Source organism: Dreissena polymorpha, chromosome 1 (genome assembly GCF_020536995.1).
Source record: "Dreissena polymorpha isolate Duluth1 chromosome 1, UMN_Dpol_1.0, whole genome shotgun sequence".
Classification (NCBI taxonomy): Eukaryota; Metazoa; Mollusca; class Bivalvia; order Myida; family Dreissenidae; genus Dreissena; species Dreissena polymorpha.
This window is the reverse complement of record NC_068355.1, coordinates 131,183,420-131,207,053: the sequence shown is the minus strand read 5'-3', so window position 1 is coordinate 131,207,053 and position 23,634 is coordinate 131,183,420. Positions and strand designations below refer to the sequence as shown.

The 23,634-nt window shown below is 36.5% G+C and overlaps 1 protein-coding gene across 2 annotated transcripts in view; it reads left to right on the top strand.

Moving 5' to 3' along the window:
• Positions 1-11,716: 11,716 nt before the first annotated feature.
• The window catches only part of LOC127850028 (unconventional myosin-Ic-like), a 95,768-nt gene continuing 83,850 nt past the window's right edge, over positions 11,717-23,634 (top strand). Inside the window, exon 1 of one of the 2 annotated variants that reach the window (XM_052382772.1) lies at positions 11,717-11,827. The gene's annotated coding sequence lies outside the window, so the exon portion shown is untranslated. Of the gene's footprint in view, positions 11,828-15,646; positions 15,728-23,634 lie in introns of those variants that run through there. The other variant, XM_052382790.1, reaches the window with a different exon arrangement.

Here is a 23,634-nt window from a genome sequence, read left to right as displayed (position 1 = left end):
ACTTGAATTTGACTCCTAAATGTTGGCATGACCAGCAAGTGAAGACAGGCAAACATAATTATTTTCAAACTCATTCAAGATATCATTAAGACCAATCTTCTGACCAAATTTCATGAAGATTGGAAATAAATGTGGCCTCTAGAGTGTTAACAAGGTTTTACTATAGCCATATGAAGCCATATAAGGAAAAATGCCCCGCCCCTGGTGGCCATGTTTTTAAAGCAACCAAAACCATTTTCAAACTCATCCAAGATATCATTGGGACAAATCTTACGACCAAGTTTCATGATGATCAGAAAATAAATGTGACCTCTAGAGTGTTAACAAGGTTTTACTATAGCCATATAAGGAAAATAAACCCGCCCCCGTCGTGGCCCTGTTTTTCAACCAACCGGCATCATTTTCGAACTCGTCCAAGATATTATTGGGATGAATCTTCTGACTAAGTTTCATGAAGATAGGACAATAAATGTGGCCTCTAGAGTGTTAAAATGCCCCACTCCTTGGCAGCCATGTACTTCAAGCAAAGGTTACCATTTTTGAACTCATCCAAGATATCAGTGGGACAAATCTCCTGAGCAAGTTTCATGAAGATCGGAAAATAAATGTGGCCTCTAGAGCGTTAACAAGGTTTTATAGGGTCTTATAGCCATATAAGGAAAAATGACCCGCCCCCTGGCAGCAATGTTTTTCAACCAACCGGCATCATTTTCGAACTCATCCAAGATATTTTTGGGATAAATCTACTGACCAAGTTTCATGAAGATAAGACAATAAATGTGGCCTCTAGAGTGTTAACAAGGTTTTACTATAGCCATATAAGGAAAACTGCTTTGCCCCCTGGCGGTCATGTTTTTCAACAAACCGGCATCATTTTCGAACTTGTCCAAGATATTATTAAGATGAATCTTCTGACCAAGTTTCATGAAGATAGGACAATAAATGTGGCCTCTAGAGTGTTAACAAGATTTTAATATAGCCATATATATAGCCATATAAGGAAAAAAATCAAAAATGCCCCGCCTCTTTGCAGCCATGTTTTTCAAGCAAAGGTTACCATTATTAAACTCATCCAAGATATCAGTGGCACAAATCTTCTGAGCAAGTTTCATGAAAACCGGAAAATAAATGTGGCCTCTAGAGTGTTAACAAGGTTTTACTATAGCCATATAAGGAAAAATTACCCGCCCCCTGGCGGCCATGTTTTTCAATCAACCGGCATCATTTTCGAACTCGTCCAAGATATTATTGGGATGAATCTTCTGACCAAGTTTTATGAAGAACAGACAATAAATGTGGCCTCTAGAGTGTTAACAAGATTTTACTATAGCCATATAAGGAAAAATGCCCTGCCCCTTGGCAGCCATGTTTTTCAAGCAAACGTAACCATTTTTAAACACATCCAAGATATCATTGAAACCAATCTGCTGACCAAATTTCATGAAGATTGGACAATAAATGTGGCCTTTAGAGAGTTAACAAGGCAAATGTTGACGCCGCACAACGGACAACGCACGGCGGACAAAAAGCGATCACAAAAGCTCACCATGAGCATGTTGTGCTCAGGTGAGCTAAAAACAAGAGCTGTCAGAGGACAGCGCGCTCGACTATTCGAGTGCTTGACAGTATAACGTAAGCCATCATGGGAAATTGTTTATATTCAATAATTTAATAGACCATCTTTCAAAATTAAAAAAGGGAAAACAATTTTATTTTGGGGGGGGGGGGGTATGGAGGGTTGAGAGGGGGGTATAATGTGGGCTTTGGTCATTTATTAGATGATCTTTCAAAAATAAAAAAAAGGAAAAATAAAATTATTATTTTTTGTGGGGGGAGGGCAGGGATTCTGGATTGGGGCGTGGGGTATTGTTTGGGTGGAATCCATTGTTGTATTCAGGTAAGTGTTGTTTTGTCAAAGTATTAATAAAATCTGATCATAAATAAAGAAGTTAAGGCAATTTAACTCAAGTAATATGCGTATTATAATGGGAAAAGGGCCATAATTCTTACAAAATGACTGATACAGTTGTCTGCTCTTGTTTATAGATTGGGGTCATGTTGGTAAAGAAGTTTGCAAAATATGAAAGCAATATGTCAAGGGACATTGAAAATATTTGAGGTGGTACGCAAACTTTAACATAGATTTATCAATAATATGCATATATTCTAAGTGGAAAAGGGGCCATAATTATTACTAAATGCTTGATACAGTTGTCTGCTCTTGTGTATAGGTTGGGGTCATGTTGGTTAAGAAGTATGCAAAATATGAAAGCAATATGTCAAGGGACATTGAAAATATTTGGGGTAGTACGCAAACTTTAATATTTGCACGCTAACGCCAACACCAACGCAAACGCTGACGCCAGGGTGAGTAGGATAGCACCACTAAATATATTTCATATATAATAGTCGAGCTAAAAATACTGTTCAAAAGTGCAATCCTGTTACTAGCTTTGGGTTTAATTACACAAATAGAAATCCAAACACTGTCACAGGTAGATAAATTAAATGCCATTCCTGAGGTTAATAACATGTATCAAATATTCAGTCCAGTCTGTCAGAGATGTTGATTTCATCTGAGTCTTATAATGCAAACCAGGTGGAGATTGATTTTTCTCCTTTTTTTCTAGTTTTTTTCTATTGAAACTAAAGCTTAGAGTCGAAAGAAAGACAGATATAGACAATATACCAATTTCAAAACGCAAAAAAATAGTGGTTTTCCCAGGAGGGCAAAGAGCTAGGCATGGCACAGTCCATTCTAAAAGGGCATTTTAATGCAAAGTTTATGCAAAAAAGCGCAAAACGTTCAGTGAAAAACTGGTTTTTGAGGAACATTCAATTGCATCAGTGAAAGTGGTGGAAATTACATAAAAATATAAACAAACACATTTAAGGGTAACTGATGTATTTAACTTACTTCAATTAATACTCATATATTTACCATGCAATTTCTTCCATTTCAGTTCCAAGCTGAAGTAGCCAAGTAAACTGTACAGCATGACAAACATAATGAAGCAATATATGCATATCAATCTGATTATACACAGATCCCCTTACATATAAATGAAACCATGTTTGTCTAGTCCCACTTGCTAAAGATATTGTCAGATGTTTCAACTTTGCAAGTAAACTGAACGCCACTTTGCAAACACTAGTTTTGGTGACAAATATCTATTGTGTAGATTACCAGTGCTCAACATTAACCTAAAAACCAACTTAGTACTAAGAAAATCTTCTTGCCCTGAATGTAAAGCCATTTACCGAAACATGAAATATCACATTAACTGTTAACCTCATATTTTTTTTATAAAGATCAAAATGATACACCACAAAACCTTTTTTATTTTTGCACATTTAACAAAATGATTACAGCAATTAAAGTCTAATTAAAGTCTAAATTAAATGCTTTGTTATTTTTTGCACTTGCCCGGGCGTAGAACTAGATTATAAAGGAACTTGCCCGGACCCAACTTTTACTTGCCAGGGGCAATAGGACAACCAATAATGTTGAGGAAAAAGTGGTGAGGAAAATCTCTGAACAAAAACACCTACAGAATGGTTTATTGCAACACAAGTTGTCTGAACAAAATTCCCAGTTAAAGAATGTTCCAACTTCCAGGAAGACATAATTCTTTTGTCTTAACCCAGCTCGAATTTTTAGTTGCAATTATTCAACTCTCAGCTTTATAACTCAAAGTGTTGCTGAGAGTTGCAATATGTTGTCTATTTTACAAAGATTCAAAACTGGATCACCAATGCAATGGAACACTAAAACAGCAAAAACTTATCAACGTTTATACCTGTCTAAACAGCAAACCTATGCAAACGGTAGCATTAAAGCTGAGGCACAAAATAACTACCTTTTAATTACTTTGTTGTTTTTTTGTACTCTCTTTCCACCATCATGAAAAACTGCTGACATGTTGCCGACTCAAAGTCTCGCTATCGGTTAGGTTGCAGTACACCAGCCTTTGGCACATTGATTTTTGTCATGTAGCATAGGTCAATAACGTTTTTCGAATATTTACACTGTTCCAAATTACAACATAAAAATGTCAACAAGAATAGTGTGTTGAAAGTTTGTTGTTTTTTTAAGGTTCATAAAAAGGATAATGTCAGTAGGTTGCCATTCAGGTAAATTCAATGTATTTCTTAAGTTCATTCTTCGCTTTCCTTTATTGGTCATGTACGACATCTGTTTAGTGATGCACACTGATCAGCTGCACAGAACTGTGTATGTGTTTATGAAGGGGTGAATTAGTTGCAATAATTAAACTCTCTGCTTTATAATCCATAGGGTTGCTGAGAGTTGCAATGCGCCATCTATTGTCCAATGGTGCAAAATTTTATGACCACTGCGAAGGCTAAGGAACACTGATACTGCACACCTTTATCAATGTTAACCTGTCTAAAGAACAAATTCATGCAAATGGTACCATTAAACCAAGAAATTAATTCAAATAATTGCTTTTTATTTAGATTGTTATTCTTTTGTATGCTATATCCATCATATTGGGAACTGTTGTAATTTTGCCGACAAAAAGTGTCGCTATTGGTTCAGTCAGTCGCAGTACACCAATCTTTTGCACATCATGATATTTGATGTAACTAAGTTGATAATGATGTCAAACAATCGTCGAATATTTACACTGCTCAAAATTTCAGCAGTTCACTCAGATTCATCAAAAGAAATATCAAAACTTCAAATAAAAAGGTTAAAGAGACTGTCTACAAAACTTATGTAAGGCCCCAGTTAGAATACTGCTCCACTGTTTGGCATCCTTGGCAAAAATTTCTTATCTACAAAATTGAACAAGTCCAAAGATCAGCTGCTAGGTATGTCTGTAATGACTACAATTACACCAGCAGTGTTTCCTAAATGCTAAATAATCTCCAATGGCAAACTTTATAACAGCGTCGAAACATCAGTAATGTCATCCTATTATACAAAATCCAAAACAATCTTGTGTGGGTTGACCATCACCACCTGACACCCACCAGAAACCTGAACTACCTGGTACCATACTCAAGGACACAGTATCACTCCAATTCATTTTTCCCAAGTAGTATTTGTCTGTGGAATGGCCTGCCTGTGTCCTTACAAGCCAGTCCCAGTATAGGTATCTTTACTGGGCAGCTGCATCCTTTCCACCAGTTCTAAGTCTACTCTGAGTCTGATTTTAACTTTTTATCTTAGTCTTGTAGCTTCTCTTATCTGATATCTTTTTATCTGTACCTAGTTAATTGCACTTAACATACTATTAACAGCTATTTTCTGACAACGCGCCTGCTTCTGATAATTGTTCATACAATTGTATAGCAGCATCATGTAGATGTAGCCGCCAAAGCAAAACTTATCAAAGGCTCTACTCCTCTAGGAGTATGTTTATATGGACTAGGGGTCACCCGGTGCATATGAAAGTCTGGGAGTCTGTTTATATGGACTAATTTTGTGACTTGAGTACACGCTATAAGTCAACACAATCATTAGTTCATCTAAAATGCTTTAAGCATTTATGAGTACAAAGGTACAGCTCCCAGCCATCCGGAGTTCCATAATTCCAACTACCAAAATTCTTCGCATACGAAAACTATTAAGAACCGGAAGTAAATCACCAAGACAAAAATAAACAATATAATCATAGGTAATTTGCCTACCTGTCTGCCATCTGTAAATAGAAAAAAAAACTAAATAAATTCATTCATCTATGAATACGTTTAGACACTGCATTTTACGCAGCTGCAGAACTATAACAATGAACTTTTCATAAATTTATTTACAAAAATTACTCACCAGCCGCCATTTTCTATAACTAGCCGCCAAATGACGTCATAAATACTATGCCCTACCGTTACGAGTGAAAATTAAAGCAGCTGTCTAATGTATTATTTTTGCATATGTGTATTAAGAAAAAGGTCGATTGACTGTTGTTAGAAAGGGAAGATTGCTTAATTTGCTCTACAAATTTAAGCGGGCGACTGCTACTTGCAAGAATTGCATGCCATTGTTTTTTTCAAACAACCTCTGGATTTCCCAGATATAAGCACTACATTAACTAGTTCTGGCTATCATAACTTTAAATGTCGCTTTTTATGATTTTTGACAGGCGCGACTTTATACAGGTATGTCAATACTATATAAACTGTACGCTGAAGTTTCTTTAGCTACATGTTAACAACAGCAACAACACAAACAATATTCTGAAATTCAATTTTAAATAGTTATTTAATGATCGTGTCTAAACAGCATCTCAAAAGAGATCCAACAAATCCGAATGTCTCGAATGTGATCCATCTCCGCAGACAGATACGACATCAAACAGGACCCCAAAAGCCGACTTAATTACCGACGTTGTTAATCGTTAAAAGGTGGCTATTTCGGAGCCATACTCCATAATTTTCTATTATTTTAATCATGTCTCTGTCAACAGCCTATTCGGAAAGCATGTTCTCGTATTCAGTGAATGCGTTATATTTAAGCCTCGCTCTGCGAAAATATAGTTTATTATATGTGCGTACAGCGTCGTGCATGATTAGCCTGAACTATCTGCACAGGCTAATCATGGACGTGACTTTCCGCTTAAATTGGATTTTCCGTTGAAAGGAGTCTATTCTTAGCAAAAATCAAATTTGGGCTGGACTGCACACGCTAATCTGTGACGACTCTTCCGCACATACATTAAGCCCCGTTTTCCCAGAGCGGGATTCAACCGGACATTGTATTGGTACTGGCCGGACAAAGTCATTACATCAAAGAATGTGTATCAGTCCCAGCGTTTCCGTTGTCGGGAGACATGGTCGGACATATCCTAACATTCCATATTTGCCACGCGGTGTCGCGATTGCGTGCGGACAATAACAAGTATCGTATGAACAAAAGGAGATAAGCGTGTCTGAAAACGGTTATATCACGAACGACGCACGCTTTTGTTCGATCTCTGAAAGCTCCGCGCAAAAGTTCGTATAATTCCGAGTATCGTCTAATTTCTGCCGCCATTAAAAAAATAATAATGATCCATTAAAATATTGTTCAGTTATGTTTGTTTTTATAAGTGGTTATGTTTAGTATTCTTTTTTAATTTTTGCCATTAAACGACAAAACAATACCATGCATGCAGCCCGTGACATAAAGGGGGCATGGGAAATATTGTATTAACCGGCCTCTCTTGCGTGCTCGGGCGATATCTTTTAAGTGCGCACGCAATAGCTATACCGTGCGCACTCGATATCCCTTGAGTGCGCACGCAATTATAGACCATTGAAGCTTGCCGAAATGTCAGCCATTAAGTTACCAGCGGACTTAGCTAATTTATGTCTCTATAACGAGCGCACTTGCTAGCCAGTACGTTATTAAACTTTATCTCTCCATGCGCCCGCGATAGCAATTACTTGCGAATGCTATTGATATGACCTGCGCGCACGCAAGCTTTGACGTGCGCACGAAATAATTGTACCAAGCGAATGTCTCAAATGTTTGTAAAAGGACTGCATTAATAAGTATTCGCAATCGCCAGTTATCGCATGCACACGTAATAGTAGCTATCGCGTGCGCACTTTATAGCTATCGCGTGCGCACTTCATAGCTATCGCATGCGCACTTCATATCTATCGCTGTAGCTATAATACAGTATTTAATATGTCTCATTAAAACCGCCGCACACTTTAAATTAAATTATTCAAATTAAATACGGAACTAATTATATACGGTTAAGTCTTTATATCTGAGCAAATGTGATTGCAGTGTATGCCGTCGGAGGCATGTGATTGCAGTGATTACCATTTGAAGTAGGAGACTGCAGTATTACCGTTGCAAGCATGTGATTGAAATGATTACCATTTGAAGTAGGAGACTGCAGTATTACCGTTGCAAGCATGTGATTGAAATGATTACCATTGAAAGCATGTGATTGTAATGGTTACCGTTGGAAGCTTGTGATTGCAATTGTTACCGTTTGAAGCATATGATTGTAGAAATTACCATCGGAAGCATGTGATTGCGATGATTACCGTTGGAAGCACGAGATTGCAATTGTTAAGTCTGGGAAACAATCCACTGCGTCAGACGTCGAGCACAGACCAGGCGCAAGATTTAGGGATGGAAAGAAAAACGCCTGAGTTTGGTGAAACTTTGTGCAACTCATGGGCTACGTTAGTTCTTTTAATATCAATGTCATTATAATTATTTTATTCCAATCCATAGTATTGATGATGCGATTGGGCTGCACCTATGGCGCAAAACTAATGTTTTCTAACAACGAAGTTGATAGATTCGTATTTTGAACCCCATTTGAAAGACTTTTGTTTCTACAACGGCATACGCATAATCTATTAACCAAAGAAATATGAATTATTTGAAAAAAATTAAGTAGCGTTTTAAAATATTTTGAGATGTCAATTCCATAAAAACATTATGAAGGACATTCGATTTTTCAAAGCCCATACGAATCTTATCGGACTCAACATTACTTTGAACAGATTTAATCATTATAATTTTTACTTTGAACAAATTTAATCATTATAATTGTCAATATCTGTATCTTTAATTAATCGATATGTTAACACCCATCCTCCCATGTTTTAAACAGTGATTTTTAAGCTCCAAAAAAATGAGTGGAGCTCAAGAAATATGACGCTGTAACGGTAAAATTAAGTTGTTTGTTTCTAATAATATCTCCAAAACTGGGGTAAGAAGTTAATTAAGTTCATTTATCCTAATACACTTAAGTTCCAATTTATTTATTTATTATTATATGGGTGTTATTTTCCCTATTCTTGGGCAGTTTTCTTTTTTAACGAGGTGATGACCACTAAGTGGAAAGAATACATTCCGAAAAACATGAACATCGATGAAGGGAGATAACCGTTAAACGTTTTCAACGAAGTATACCACAAGTGAACAGCATTCTCGTTGGCGCGGTACGAACGCTATATACATAAATCAAAGCGCTGAAGGTGCTGAAGTTGTTCGCTGTTATCGTCCTTGATTAGCTTGTGCGCATTGCACAGGCTAATCAATGTGCACAAGCTTATCTTATTTGACATGCAGTAAGCTACGTTTTCCCTGAAAGCAGCCAGTATGTACATATTTCAATGATAAACACTAGACTCGCCAATGCCGTCTTTCAAGCTGGTATATACACTCACTGCAGAAGTAGAGCAGAAGCATTTGTCGTCTGCAGTGCAGACAGGCAGCGGTTATCGCGCCTAGCATAGTGAGTTGCGGTTCTTACCGTAGCTAAGGCTTCTAAGCACATACTGATTAGCAAAATATTCTCTGTAAATTTAGTCGGCCGCTAACGCGACCAACTAAAAAATAAATCATGCAGTCACAGTCTTTGGCTTATGTATCTGATGCTAAGTGTACGTTTGTGTTTCGAAGTTTATTAGGTCCTTCCGCGCCTGAGCCTGCATTATTAACTTACGATACTCACGAAGGTTGGGACATATTATAAATAATAGCTGCGATTTCCAGCTTTGCAGTTGTTATTGACAGATTATATATTTTTGATGTGGTCTTGTGTTTTTAGGAGGAAGCCAAAGTACCCCACCTAGTCGGTATGGTGCCCATAAACCAAACACACATGCTTCCTGGAGCGAGGACAGACCCGGGTCTCCTATGTGAAAAGCGCGTGAAACAAGCATTACGCAAACCGAACGTAATTGAAATATTAATTTTAAATGTAACACTAATAAACTGCGAACTGAACGGCTGATAACGACTTAGGGAGAATTTTGGCAACATCCGCACAGTTCTATCATTTATACGAAATAACAACGATTTGCATAAGATCAGTCAATGTAACACACTAAAAATCCTTCCTCGTTACGAAGGATTTTACCTACCGGTATGTGTCTCCCTTCAACTAGCATAGGAAGGTAAACACAGAGACGTAGCGACATTATTCGGTGCCCGCATACAATGCATAAATTGTGCGCCCCCCCCCCCCTCCCCGTGACACATTGTAGTACATTATTCGGTCCCATTGAAAATATGCGGAAACTAGTCGATGATCATTATTACAAAATAACACTATCGCCAAACCAGGCAAAAGTTGACGACGCACGACGGACAATAGGCGATCACAAAAAATAACATAGGAAGACAATTTGAGAAAATTAAATGAAAAACTTCTTGAACGACGACACAAATGATATTAACGGTAAGTCTATATCAACAGCCACCCAATGTGCCAAGTCCAAAAAGGCATCATACTAAATTGATTTTTCTCGCTTTCATGCCCGCAAAGTTGTCAATGATAAGTCTGTTTTTTCAACTGTTTCCTTCTCTATACTGAGAAGTGCAAGATCACCGAGGCGATCTTGTCCCATCCATGCCCTTAGATATGAGAGAATGGGCATCAGCTGGATGAAGGAACGCTCGCAGCTGGCTATTGATACTGAATTTGTTAAAAGAATTCGCAGAGTAATACGCAAAGTTGGGAAGAAATCACGTAGTCAGTAACATTGTACAGGCCCGAATCTCGTTGAACTGTTCTTCGCATTCTATTCAGTGTCAGAGAAATTCGCTAAATCGAAGCAATTTTCGCGAAGCGTATTCAAATCTTCGCTTTTAGTTTTAACAAGATTATGAACATCCACTAATTTTGAGTTCTTTTCAATGAGGCGAAAAGATCAACTTGTTGTTTCCTGTTGAAATATATTTAATACATTCTTCATTACGCACACAACCTCTTCACCTGCAGAAAGCTCGGCATCCCGATGCCAACTATACGGGCATCCGCCTCCTTCTGTGTTTTAATACCAATCCCCCATTCTTCACATGTTATCTTTGCACCGGTAAGTGTGTGTTCGCACAAAAAATCGCGCGTAGAGTTAATTTGTATTTCAAATGTTTCAAGATCAGATGCTGCATCCATTAAATTCATGGTACGGTCCTGAAGAAGTTTTTGAACCCGACCAATTTTCCTTAGAATATCTTTCCAGAAATCGATAAACATGAGGAAATATAATTCCAAAACATTCTCAATCAACCTTTATGCATCAGTTCTAGTATCATTTGACTGATTCGTATTTTAGTTTCTCTACCTATTCAAATAGTGTCTGTAATCCCTATGAGTTTGCTTTAACAACTTGAAATCTCGCACTCCATCTGGTTTCAGATTCCCTCTTTACAGTGATCCTTATATCTTTATTACAACAAATACTCGAGAATCGTATGCTTATTTGTGGTTAGAATTTGTTAACTTTACACGCACAATAAAATTGCAATGCTTGCCGGATGAGTTGAGCCTTACTCACAACTATTCTTCTTACGCGTAGGTCCAACGAATTTCTCACAATCGTCATAGAAAATAAAATAGCGCGTCTTTCTCTGTTAAGTCTCATAATGGGCGCCTTGCTGTCGTATTTCCAGAACGAGACCGCTGGTCAGCTCAGAACCGGTTCTCCATTATCTAGCCACTCGTTCGCTCTATCGTAGTAGACTTGTGTCTGGCACTTCAAATACTAGTCTAACACGAATACAATTAATCTTCTACGGGCGCCCCATCATGTTTGCGCCCGGGCAAATTGCACTCCCTGCCCTCCCTCTCTACGCCTCTGACCGCAAACACTACGAAAAGTTAGGTCTTACACAACCTCCGCGCAGACTGGCTTCAAGAATTGGATCAAGCAGAAGGTCACTTTGCACTTGAAGTTTGGGAGTTTGGGCCGAGTATGATAGTGTGTCGACAAGAGCACACCGAAATGTAACCGTGGAAATTGATCGTCGTGCAAATCGTGTACCGCGCCAAAACTCTTATAGTTTTGTCTGACTCCCTTTAATGATAGATTAAAAGAAGAAAATGCCGTTTTAAATGCATATATGGTGAGTTTTATGCTAGGTTTTTTTTGTGCGAGCAGCCCACTTACCGTTTTATTGTTGAGTTTTCATCTGAAGCATCGTGAATATTATCACGCATGTTTTATGTTACTCATTATAATATTAGACAACGGAATAATTTGGTCAGCATGGACTGTTCCTGCGAGTTTGTTTCGGACATCAATCTAACCTGTATAAGTAACATGAGTTTAAAGATTCCATCTAACATAAGCAAGTAATACATATTTACTTTTTTCTCTCATTGTTTGTATATTTTTATGTGGTGGGCTATTATTATTGTTTACATAAATTGGGCCTTATTTTAAGTTATTAGGTTTCACTAGTCTGCACAGTCTAATCAGGAATGACAGTTTTGGTGTTTATGGTATTTTTTGTTTATAGGAAGTCTCTCTTGGTAAAAATCCAGTTTCTGCCGTAAGTTTAGTCTTAGATAGCGTTTGAAAACAGCACTGGTTTATCTGGGATGACACTACCCACATGCATTAAGACACTACCCACATGCATTAAGGGGATGACACTACCCACATGCATTAAGTGGATGACACTACCCACATGCATTAAGGGGATGACACTACCCACATGCATTAAGGGGATGACCCTACCCACATGCATTAAGCCCAGGTTTATCTGGGATGACACTACCCACATGCATTAAGCCCTGGTTTATCTGGGATGACACTACCCACATGCATTAAGCCCAGGTTTATCTGGGATGACACTACCCGCATGCATTAAGGGGATGACACTACCCACATGCATTAAGCCCTGGTTTATCTGGGATGACACTGCCCACATGCATTAAGCCCAGGTTTATCTGGGATGACACTACCCACATGCATTAAGCCCAGGTTTATCTGGGATGACACTACCCACATGCATTAATCCCTGTTTTATCTGGGATGACACTACCTACATGCATTAAGCCCTGGTTTATCTGGGATGACACCCACATGCATTAAGCCCTGGTTTATCTGGGATGACACTACCCACATGCATTAAGCCCTGGTTTATCTGGGATGACACTACCCACATGCATTAAGCCCTGGTCTATCTGGGATGACACTACCCACAAGCATTAATCCCTGGTTTATCTGGGATGACACTACCCACATGCATTAAGCCCTGGTTTATCTGGGATGACACTACCCACATGCATTAAGCCCTGGTTTATCTGGGATGACACTACTCACATGCATTAAGCCCTGGTTTATCTGGGATGACACTACCCACATGCATTAAGCCCAGGTTTATCTGGGATGACCCTACCCACATGCATTAAAGGGATCTTTTCACGCTTTGGTAAATTGACAAAATTGAAAAAAGTTGTTTCAGATTGGCAAATTTTCGTTTTAGTTATGATATTTGTGAGGAAACAGGAATACTGAACAATTACCATGCTCTAATATAGCCATTATATGCATCTTTTGACGATTTTAAAACCTAAAAATTATAAAGCGTTGCACCGCGTAACGATTGAATAATTTGGAGAGTTCTGTTTTTGTCGTTAAATTTTGTGCAACTACGAAGATTGTTTATATAATGTATAAAATACGTTAAGAATGTGTACTCGGCGGAATAGCTCAGTAGGCTATAGCGTTTTTACTTCAGGACTCTGGCAGAACTCCAGGGGTCACTGGTTCGAAACCTGCTCCGGGCAATGTTCTTTTCCTTTTTTAATTTTATTCTTGATTTTTTACTGGAGCTTTTACGATCCAATGTTTACATTTATCAATATAAAGCATTTAATGAATAAGTTAAAAAATGCCAAAATCTGTGAAAAGGCCCCTTTAAGCCCAGGTTTATCTGGGATGACACTACCCACATGCATTAAGCCCAGGTTTATCTTGGATGACACTACCCACATGCATTAAGCCCAGGTTTATCTGGGATGACACTACCCACATGCATTAAGCTCAGGTTTATCTGGGAGGACACTATCCTCATGCATTAAGCCCTGGTTTATCTGGGATGACACTACCCACATGCGTTAAGCACAGGTTTATCTGGGATGACACTATCCACATGCATTAAGCCCAGGTTTATCTGGGATGACACTACCCACATGCATTAAGCTCAGGTTTATCTGGGAGGACACTACCCTCATGCATTAAGCCCTGGTTTATCTGGGATGACACTACCCACATGCATTAAGCCCTGGTTTATCTGGGATGACACTACCCACATGCATTAAGCCCAGGTTTATCTGGGATGACACTACCCACATGCATTAAGCCCTGGTTTATCTGGAATGACACTACCCACATGCATTAAGCCCTGGTTTATCTGGGATGACACTACCCACATGCATTAAGCCCTGGTTTATCTGGGATGACACTACCCACATGCATTAAGCCCTGGTTTATCTGGAATGACACTACCCACATGCATTAAGCCCTGGTTTATCTGGAATGACACTATCCACATGCATTAAGGGGATGACACTACCCACATGCATTAAGCCCTGGTTTATCTGGAATGACACTACCCACATGCATTAAGCCCTGGTTTATCTGGGATGACACTCTTCACATGCATTAAGCCCTGGCTTTCCAGAGCATGGCCTTTTTTTTTGCTGCAGCCTGCATTGTGTTGACTGTGAAGAAAGGCGTTTGTTTTAACCCTTATAGCGCTGTTTTTTTAAAGGCTTTTGCAAACAGTTTGGATCAAGATCAGACGCCACAAAACATGGTGTCTGATCTTTATCCAAACTGTTTGCTATTCCGATAGTGGTCTTTGAAAAAAAAATGAAGAAAATGCTAATTTTAGAAATTCAGCAGATGACATTTTAGCAGACGACAAATTTCCCAGCATGCAAAGGGTAAAAGTTGTGGAGCTATCAGGTGGGTAGCTTAGGTGACTGAGGAAGGAGAGAAATGGAGATTGATTTCCTGTAAGTCTCAAGCTGATGTGGTGTCTAATGGTAGATACGGGAAACTGTTTTTTATGAAGCTGGTAATATTTTCTCTTATTATCTATTTCAAATATTTCACAGGAGGATCAGTTATTGGGTGTGGTGGATGTCTGTTTGTGGGAAAACATGGACAATAGTAGACTGGCATTATTAAAAAGCATGGATATGATAATAATGCGTTTTTAGATTTCTATGTTATTTCTTTTTCTAAACATTAATGGAAGCTGCTTTGTCAATGAGTGGAGATAGTGCTTGGATTGCATTGTTTAATAAAAGACATTGCCAAAAAATTTATATCTAGGTATGCATTTTTCTTGTTAATTTTTTTTAAAGAATTTGTAAATATGTGTTTTTTTAAAATGCTGTTTCACATAAATCAGGTTTGAACAGAGGTGCTGCTGGATGAACTGGAACCATGCTTATAAGAGTCTGCAGAGACCAAAAAGGCACAACACTTTCAGCCTATACAGAATTTTCTGTAAAGAAGAGACTTCCTTTAAATGAAAAAAACACATAAAAGCACAAAGTGTCGTCTTGGATTAGCCTGTGCAAACTGCACAGGCTTATCTAGGGTGACACTTTATGCATAGGCATTTAGCCCAGTTTTTCCAGCACTTAAGACTTATATTATAATAAAAAAATAATTATCATAATTTTGCAAAAGGCACTCTTTGACTTACTCCTTTGTTGGCCCTTCTCATATTATCAAGGGGCAATGTTGATAAAATGGAATTGAAAGAATGTTAAGTGATGTCTGTTTGGATGGTACACATTTCCTTTCCTGAGTGGGTGTGTATATCCTGATATTATCAGTAGATGTCTGGTCAGAAACATCACGTTTGTGATCAGACTTTTCTAAATTGAGATCAAACTTTTCTAAACATTTCAGTGATGTTGAGAGTTCATGTTTAATGATATCAGTGCATAGCGATTTTACTTAAAATCCTGGATATATCTGCATTTTGATACAAATTGTAATTAACTGTTTGATTATTTGGCTTGTGTATCTGCTTGCATAGTTTTACATTTTTTATCATTTCTAACCATAAAACAACTCAAGGTCATCATATTTCTGGTGATGTGGTGTTGTTTCTTCACTATCATTATTTTCTTTGAGATAGGTATGAATCTTTGAGATATGTATAAATAAATACAAATATTCAGCACATCAAAGTTCACAAAACTCTAGCATTTTGTTTGCTGAAAAATATTATGTTTTATTTTGAGATTTATTTTTAGTCAAAAAACCCTTTTGGAAACTCCTGTTTTTCAATGGCTGTGTAGACAAACAATATTGCTGAGCTAAAGTACAATGTACATGCACTTTGACATGTTATGATATTTGAAAAATGTCATCTTTTGATTTGTGAACAATTCAACAAAAAGTGCATTCAAAATGTAACAGTGTTAACAGGTGAGGCATAAACCTTTATCTTATAAATTTTGATTATCATTATATTTATTATGCCAGTTATTTTTTATTTACAAGGTTTTTATCCAAGTTGAAAATCGTGGGTACTATAATCAGGCACGGCTGCTAGGTGGGGGCGTTAAACAAGGAGTTGTATGATTTATAAACACAACTTTGCATTGAAAAATCTTGATGTGATTTGAATCAAGGTTAAAAAAACAAACAACAGCAAACCAGTTGTTTCCTGCAAACAACTTTCATTTAGATGGAGATATTTTAACTGAAAGTTTATGTGAATGTAGCTTACATGATAACCTAGCTTGGCATTGCTTTTTGGGCCGTTTGGGTCAAGGTCAAGGTTACAGTTACTAAAAATGGAAAACAGCAAACAGATTGTTTCTGGTTCATAACTGTAGTTTACACAGACCAATCCTGATACAACTTACCATGTAGAAAGCTACATGTAGCCCTGGCTACAGATTAGTTTAAATTTATTTATTAAAGTCCATTTCCTGGAACTAGAACCAGTACTTGGTGTCTCTTATGCATGAATAAAATTATTTTCTAGTTAATTTTAAACAATGCTGTGTGTTTGTCTATTACAAAATCAAGTATGAAACATTCTTTGCGGATCTCGTGCGCATGAGATACCAAATTGACCAATCAGAAAAAGAATGAGTTCATATCACTAGTCTAAAAATAGAATCTCGCACAGCATAAACTTTTGTCATGAAAATTTAACATTTAAATCCTATTAAAATTAGCCAATTTAATTCCTACTTGACGCGCATGAAAGGGGGGGCGGCGCTCAGGTTATTTGTTAATAGAACAGAATAAACACGGGAAATCCTGGTTTCCTTGAATGGTTATTTAATTGATACCTCAAATGCAGATGGGAGTAGGTTTTTGTTTTCTTTGGAAGTTTTGTTATTCAAGTTGTCTGCAGCTTGCTTTTAAAAAAGAATGCTTCTTGGAAATAACAGTATCATAAAATAACTGTTTTCTATTTAGATATTTTTAGCTGGGCTGTTTTTGGAGAAAAGTTGAGGTATTGTCATAGCCAGCTAGTCGTCCGCCAATGTCGTTCTAAAACTGTGACATTTTGCTTTAAAAGTAAAGTGCTTCCACCTACATTTTTGAAACTTTATATGTAGAGGCACCTTGATGAGTTCTACACACCTCATCCATTTTTGGGTCACTAGGTCAAAGGTCAAGGTCACTGACATCTAAAAAAAAATATTCTGACAAGTTTTCACTTATTCAAAAATGCACCTGCAGCAGAGCGTTGGCACCCGTTATGTGGTGCTCATGTTCAGGCTTCAATTACATTTATTATGGGCAATAATCCCTTTTGACTTTAGTACCGATAGCTTTCTTAAACAACAGTTTATCTGAGGTGAAATTCTCCCATTCATTGCTACACCTGGCACATATCAGGAATGCTTGGCTAATTATGTTTATATCTGCACATACTGCCAGTATAATTCTAGATAATTGAAATTGTCTTACCAGAAGGTTGGTGTCATGAATGATGCCGATAAGTGGCATCACTGAAGTATCAGTATTTTCTTGGAACTTAGTTGATTACTAATTAATTTCAGCAAGCTTCCTTTTTATATATTTACTTGTTTGAACAGTTTATGTTCTGAGAAAATCCTATATAAAATGTTTTAGGTACTCATGTATATACTTATTAAAATAAAAGTACGCATTTAAATTTATAAAAAAAATAGCTGAATTTAACATGTATTTTGTGTTTCTTGTATTTTGTTTACTTTCCTCTGGCACTGCCCCAATTGTGTCTTATAGTGTACTGTCATAAGCCATTGACTCACGTACCTCACTCTTTTCTTTGTTTGGTGTTGTAAGCAAATATTAGATTAGTACTGCGCATCAAATATGAGACACCAACATCTTGTTCCATAAAAATGTATCCTCTTTTTTGTAATTATGTCACTTTACAAATTCTTGGATGCATTTACCATAGCCCCAAAGGCTTTGACTAGTGCTAAATCATGGATGACCGTGTCTTGACCAGGTTAAGAATTAACCCTTTACAACTTAGATATGTATTTTGACGCATAAGTAGACTCCTTTAAAAATGTTTAACCATGATATAAATCATTGGCTGTCCAGTAAGCACGATGGTAGGTACACACCCTTCTCATCTAGGCAATCCAGGTTCAATTCTTCCTCCAGTGAGCTGAGTTAGTGGTCTCAATACCAGACAGGTGGGTTGTCCTCCATCAACTCTGGCTTCCCCTCACAAATTTTTGTGAGTCTAGTAAGTAATTAGGTATGAGTCTAGTAAGTAATTAGGTATGAGTCTAGTAAGTAATTAGGTATGAGTCTAGTAAGTAATTAGGTATGAGTCTAGTAAGTAATTAGTCATGAGTCTAGTAAGTAATTAGGTATGAGTCTAGTAAGTAATTAGGTATGAGTCTAGTAAGTAATTAGGTATGAGTCTAGTAAGTAATTAGGTATGAGTCTAGTAAGTAATTAGATATGAGTCTAGTAAGTAATTAGATATGAGTCTAGTAAGTAATTAGGCATGAGTCTAGTAAGTAATAAGATATGAGTCTAGTAAGTAATAAGATATGAGTCTAGTAAGTAATTAGGCATGAGTCTAGTAAGTAATTAGGCATGAGTCTAGTAAGTAATAAGATATGAGTCTAGTAAGTAATTAGATATGAGTCTAGTAAGTAATTAGGCATGAGTCTAGTAAGTAATTAGGCATGAGTCTAGTAAGTAATTAGAAACGAGTCTAGTAAGTTATAAGATATGAGTCTAGTAAGTAATTAGATACGAGTCTATTAAGTAATAAGATATGAGTCTAGTAAGTAATTAGAAACGAGTCTAGTAAGTAATAAGATATGAGTCTAGTAAGTAATTAGATACGAGTCTATTAAGTAATAAGATATGAGTCTAGTAAGTAATAAGATATGAGTCTAGTAAGTAATAAGATATGAGTCTAGTAAGTTATTAGGTATGAGTCTAGTAAGTAACTAGATATGAGTCTAGTAAGTAATTAGGTATAAGTCTAGTAAGTAATTAGGCATGAGTCTAGTAAGTTATAAGATATGAGTCTACTTAGTAATATTAGATACGAGTCTAGTAAGTAATAAGATAGGAGTCTAGTAAGTAATCAGATATAAGTGCCCAGACACATGAAACTTCATAATACACAAACACTCATTGAAATCAGTAGCAATGTAATATAATGCCTACCCGAACGGGTAACTACGCTATGTGTAAAAATCGATCAATGAACAGGGGTGGTGTTATCATATCGATTGTCTCACATTCACAGTCAAACCGAAAAGGCGGCATTGTTTAATGTGGTTGTTAATTGGCTTTAATATACTGGTTTTATGACAGTTTGTTTGCGCAGGCTTTGAATGAGCGTCAACACTCGTAAGCAGTGTAACTGCAGTAAAGTCATGCAGACGACGAGTGACGTAATTTTCATAAGAGTGTGATTTTATGTCAGTTTGATGAATTAATTATGCACAACTGTAAATGTTTCGTTTGATTCTCAAATGAGCATTATTCAATATGTAATCAGAAACACGCTTCCTAATTAATAAACAGTGCTTTATTCTTTGTCTCAATAAAAAGCGTGCAAACATTATGCAGACATGTAGAACGTCGCATGGAAAGTGTGGGTGTATTTTGTGTTGTATAAAAACATGAACATCAGGTCAGGCGATTTAGGCGTGTTCAGTGGAAAAAACCCGCCCCAATTGGACGTTATTTCATCACATCTTTAAATAGTAACAAATGTGCTACAATGTTCTAATGCCGCCATGGATACATCCACGCGTTTCCTGCAGATATGTGACATGTACACAAAAGCAATTTGGTGCTCTTTTTTAACACGAAAAACACGTGGCTTGTATCTAGTAACGGCAGTAGTAATGTTTAATTTGAGTTAATCCCCTGCGAAATGTTGTTCTGCAGTTCACAAATAATTCGTGAACAGTTCATGAACTGTTCGTGAACTGAGTTCATGAACTGTTCACGAATTGTTCGTGAACAGAAAATTAGCCATGTCTGTGAAAAGTTCTTGAAATTTTAGTTCATGAACTGTTCATGAACACTAATGGCATGAAGTGTTCATGAAATATTCTTGAAACCTAATGGCATGAAGTGTTCATGAACTATTCTTGAACCCTTATGGCATGAAGTGTTCATGAACTATTCTTGAACCCGTGTGGCATGAAGTGTTCATGAACTATTCTTGAACCATTATGGCATTAAATGTTCATGAACTATTCATGAACATCAATGGCATGAAGTGTTCTTGAACAGTTCATGAACAACACAATTCTTGAAAAATTCTTTAGGGTTTTGCTGTTCACAAACAGTTCATGAACATTTTCCTTCTATTTTTCAATGGCTCATTTTCTGTTCACGAACTGTAAGTGAATAGTTCATGAACCATAGTTCTTCAAGAGTTCATGAACTGAGGTGGCATGAAGTGTTAAACACATGAACAAGAATTTGTCAATTTATGCAAAGGTTATCATAAGTGTTACTAAAGCTCAACAAACAGGTCAGGGTAAGAAGAAACAAGTCTTGTATTAGCACTTAACATATTGATAGCAACATATAACAATAATTTAAATATAACACTAATAACTTAGATACAAGTGGTTTGATAATACTCTTTATATTTCATAATACAACTTTGCACTATATGTTCATGAATAATTCATGTATTGAAAAGATTATGAATAGTCTCATTTTCAGTTCAAGAATCATTTACTAATCAATGGTTTCCCTGAAATGGTTACACGTACAGTGCCAAAGAACTTGAAATGGAACCAATGGCTGATCAGTTCAGCCGGTAATTAATTAAAGACTTACATTTTCAAATATAACATAAACCATGTGCCTTCCGTTTCAACTTCCTGTGCACACAATATTCTTTCTTTGTAAAAACAGCAATGCAATGTACATTGAGTTCTTGATATCATCTTAAACTGTTCTTGAAATAAGTTGTCCTTAAAACGTTCTTAAACTTGTCTTTTAAGTCTTCCAAGAACAATGACAGATCCTTTTAAGAACATATTGGATTCTTAAAAAGTCCATCATACGTTCAAAAACATAGTGTAGACCTGTTTAAGAACATCAGAAGGAAACATGTTGTTCAAAAAAGTTCTTAAAGTGTTCAAGAATAGTTTAAGAATAATTCAAGAACAGGAAAGGTCCTTAAAAAGTTATTGAAGTGTTCCTGAAGGCAGTTCTTGAACAGTTCTTGTACAAATGTTCTTAAAATTCTCTAGAACAGGTCAAGAACTCTAACTTACAGTGGTGAAAGTACTATGCATATTCATGCTAACTTCACAGGTTTCACAAATCTACAAGATTTGTATGCTAGACATTTCAATATTACTTTCAAAAATATGTATGAAACATCTAGCACAAAGGAATTCATGAATTATTCATGATGGATCCTTTAAGTCTGTCTCAGAAAAGTCATTAGAAATACTTGTGCATGAAATGTTCATCACTAAGTATTTATGGTTAGATGAAGAACTGTTCATGAACTTTGAAATGTTCAACAATTATTCATAAACAGTTCATGAACATGTCTTAAGAACAGTTCATGTCCAAAAGTTCATGAACCAAGCTCAGGAACTTTTTCAGAACCGTTCATGAACAGTTCTTGATTGGCTTGAAGTGTTCATGAAATCATGAACAACATTTCGCCGGGGATAGATCTTGTGTATTTTGGATAGTCTTTCGAACTTAGCAATTTACGATGTGAAAAAAATGCTTATCAAAAATGCATATATGTCTATATATATCGCTATATGTTTACATGTCCCGGAAAATCAGCAAAAGTCCCAGAAAATTAAGCTCGATGTCCCGGAATTGGTCTGAAAATTTATGGCATGTATGTAAAACAACTGGATATAAATCCCATAACATAACTGTCATCTCACAGCAGTAATTAAAGCTATTTAATCAAACTTCCATTTCAACTACATTGGAAAACATTTTATAGCAAATTATTGAGCTGAATCAGCAATTGCAAAATATTAAAATCATCTTAATATCTTAATCTCATCCCAAATGTAACCAATTTAATTAACTACATGAAACATAAAAGACGAGTATAAAAAGGTCCATGGAAAACTTACACATCCGCTAACATTAAACAAACTTAAAGAAATGTTTAGGTACATGCAAATATGTAGTCAGGTCTTGCACTTTAGATATTTATGGATGTCTATAAACTGCAAATTAAATGGCTATAAATTGTGTTTATACTGATAGTACAAATGGCTCAAGTGTGAACATAATGCTGTCTTTCTGAAAGTGTAGTGTAGTGAGATCATCATCAAATCATGATTCAAACAAGTCCAAAACAAAGTACCATCAAAGCCACATAATTGTTATTAATTAACATGCTTTTATAAAGTGTAAATGCATAATGTTATGCAACAGCCTGAATGGCTGAGTGGTTAAGTGTAAAGCTCTTTAATTCCAAGATCGCCAACGGTCATAGCTTGAAGCCCAAGAGGGTAATTTTTAGGTCGGCTGTTTTCGGAGAAAACCCGAGGTATTGTCATAGCCAGATCGTCGTGTTGTCCACCGTCCGCGTCGTGCTAAAACCTTGACATTTTGCTAAAATCAAAGTGCTTCCACCTACAACTTTGAAACTTCATATGTAGATGCACTTTGATAAGTTCTACACGCCACACCCATTTTAGGGTTACTAGGTCTAAGGTCAAGGTCACTGACCTCTTAAAAAAAAAAAAAAAATTCTGACAAGCTTTCATTAATTCAAAACTGCACCCGCAGCTGAGCGTTGGCCCCGTTATGCGGTGGTCTTCTTAAATTTTCAATTCTTTGTTGAATTCTATTCTTCATTTTTAGTTCCGATATTAACAGACATGTACACAATTATAAAATATCTAATTAAAAAAAAAATCAAAATCTGTGAGCAGTCCCTTTAAAGGGACTGTCAACCACGACGACGTAGAAAAGAAAAGTTGTAAAATACCGTATTTTTTTTACAACTATTAGTTTATTTTGATTAAAATATCACGCCTGGTATATTACATAACTTGAAAAAAGTTGTTAAGTTTTCGGTATATTTGGTATTAAATTTTACTTGGTATGTCTACCAGGTAACTATCAGTTAACTATAAATAACGCCAGTAGATTGATCATCATCATCACGTGGTAAACCCAGGCTTGCTAATTATGCATGAAGAGTGAATTGAGTATATCTAATATAGAAAATGATCAATCTTCTAGCGTTATTTATAGTGTGTATACCGTTATGTCACCTATTTTCAGGATGTACTTTCGTTTTCATATCGCGATATTTTATTACCAAATATACTAAAAATATTACCATTTTTCATGTAATGTAATTACCAGTCGTGATATTTAAATCAATGTAAACAAATAATTGTAAAAAAATTAGGTATTTTAGAACTTTTCTTTTTTCGT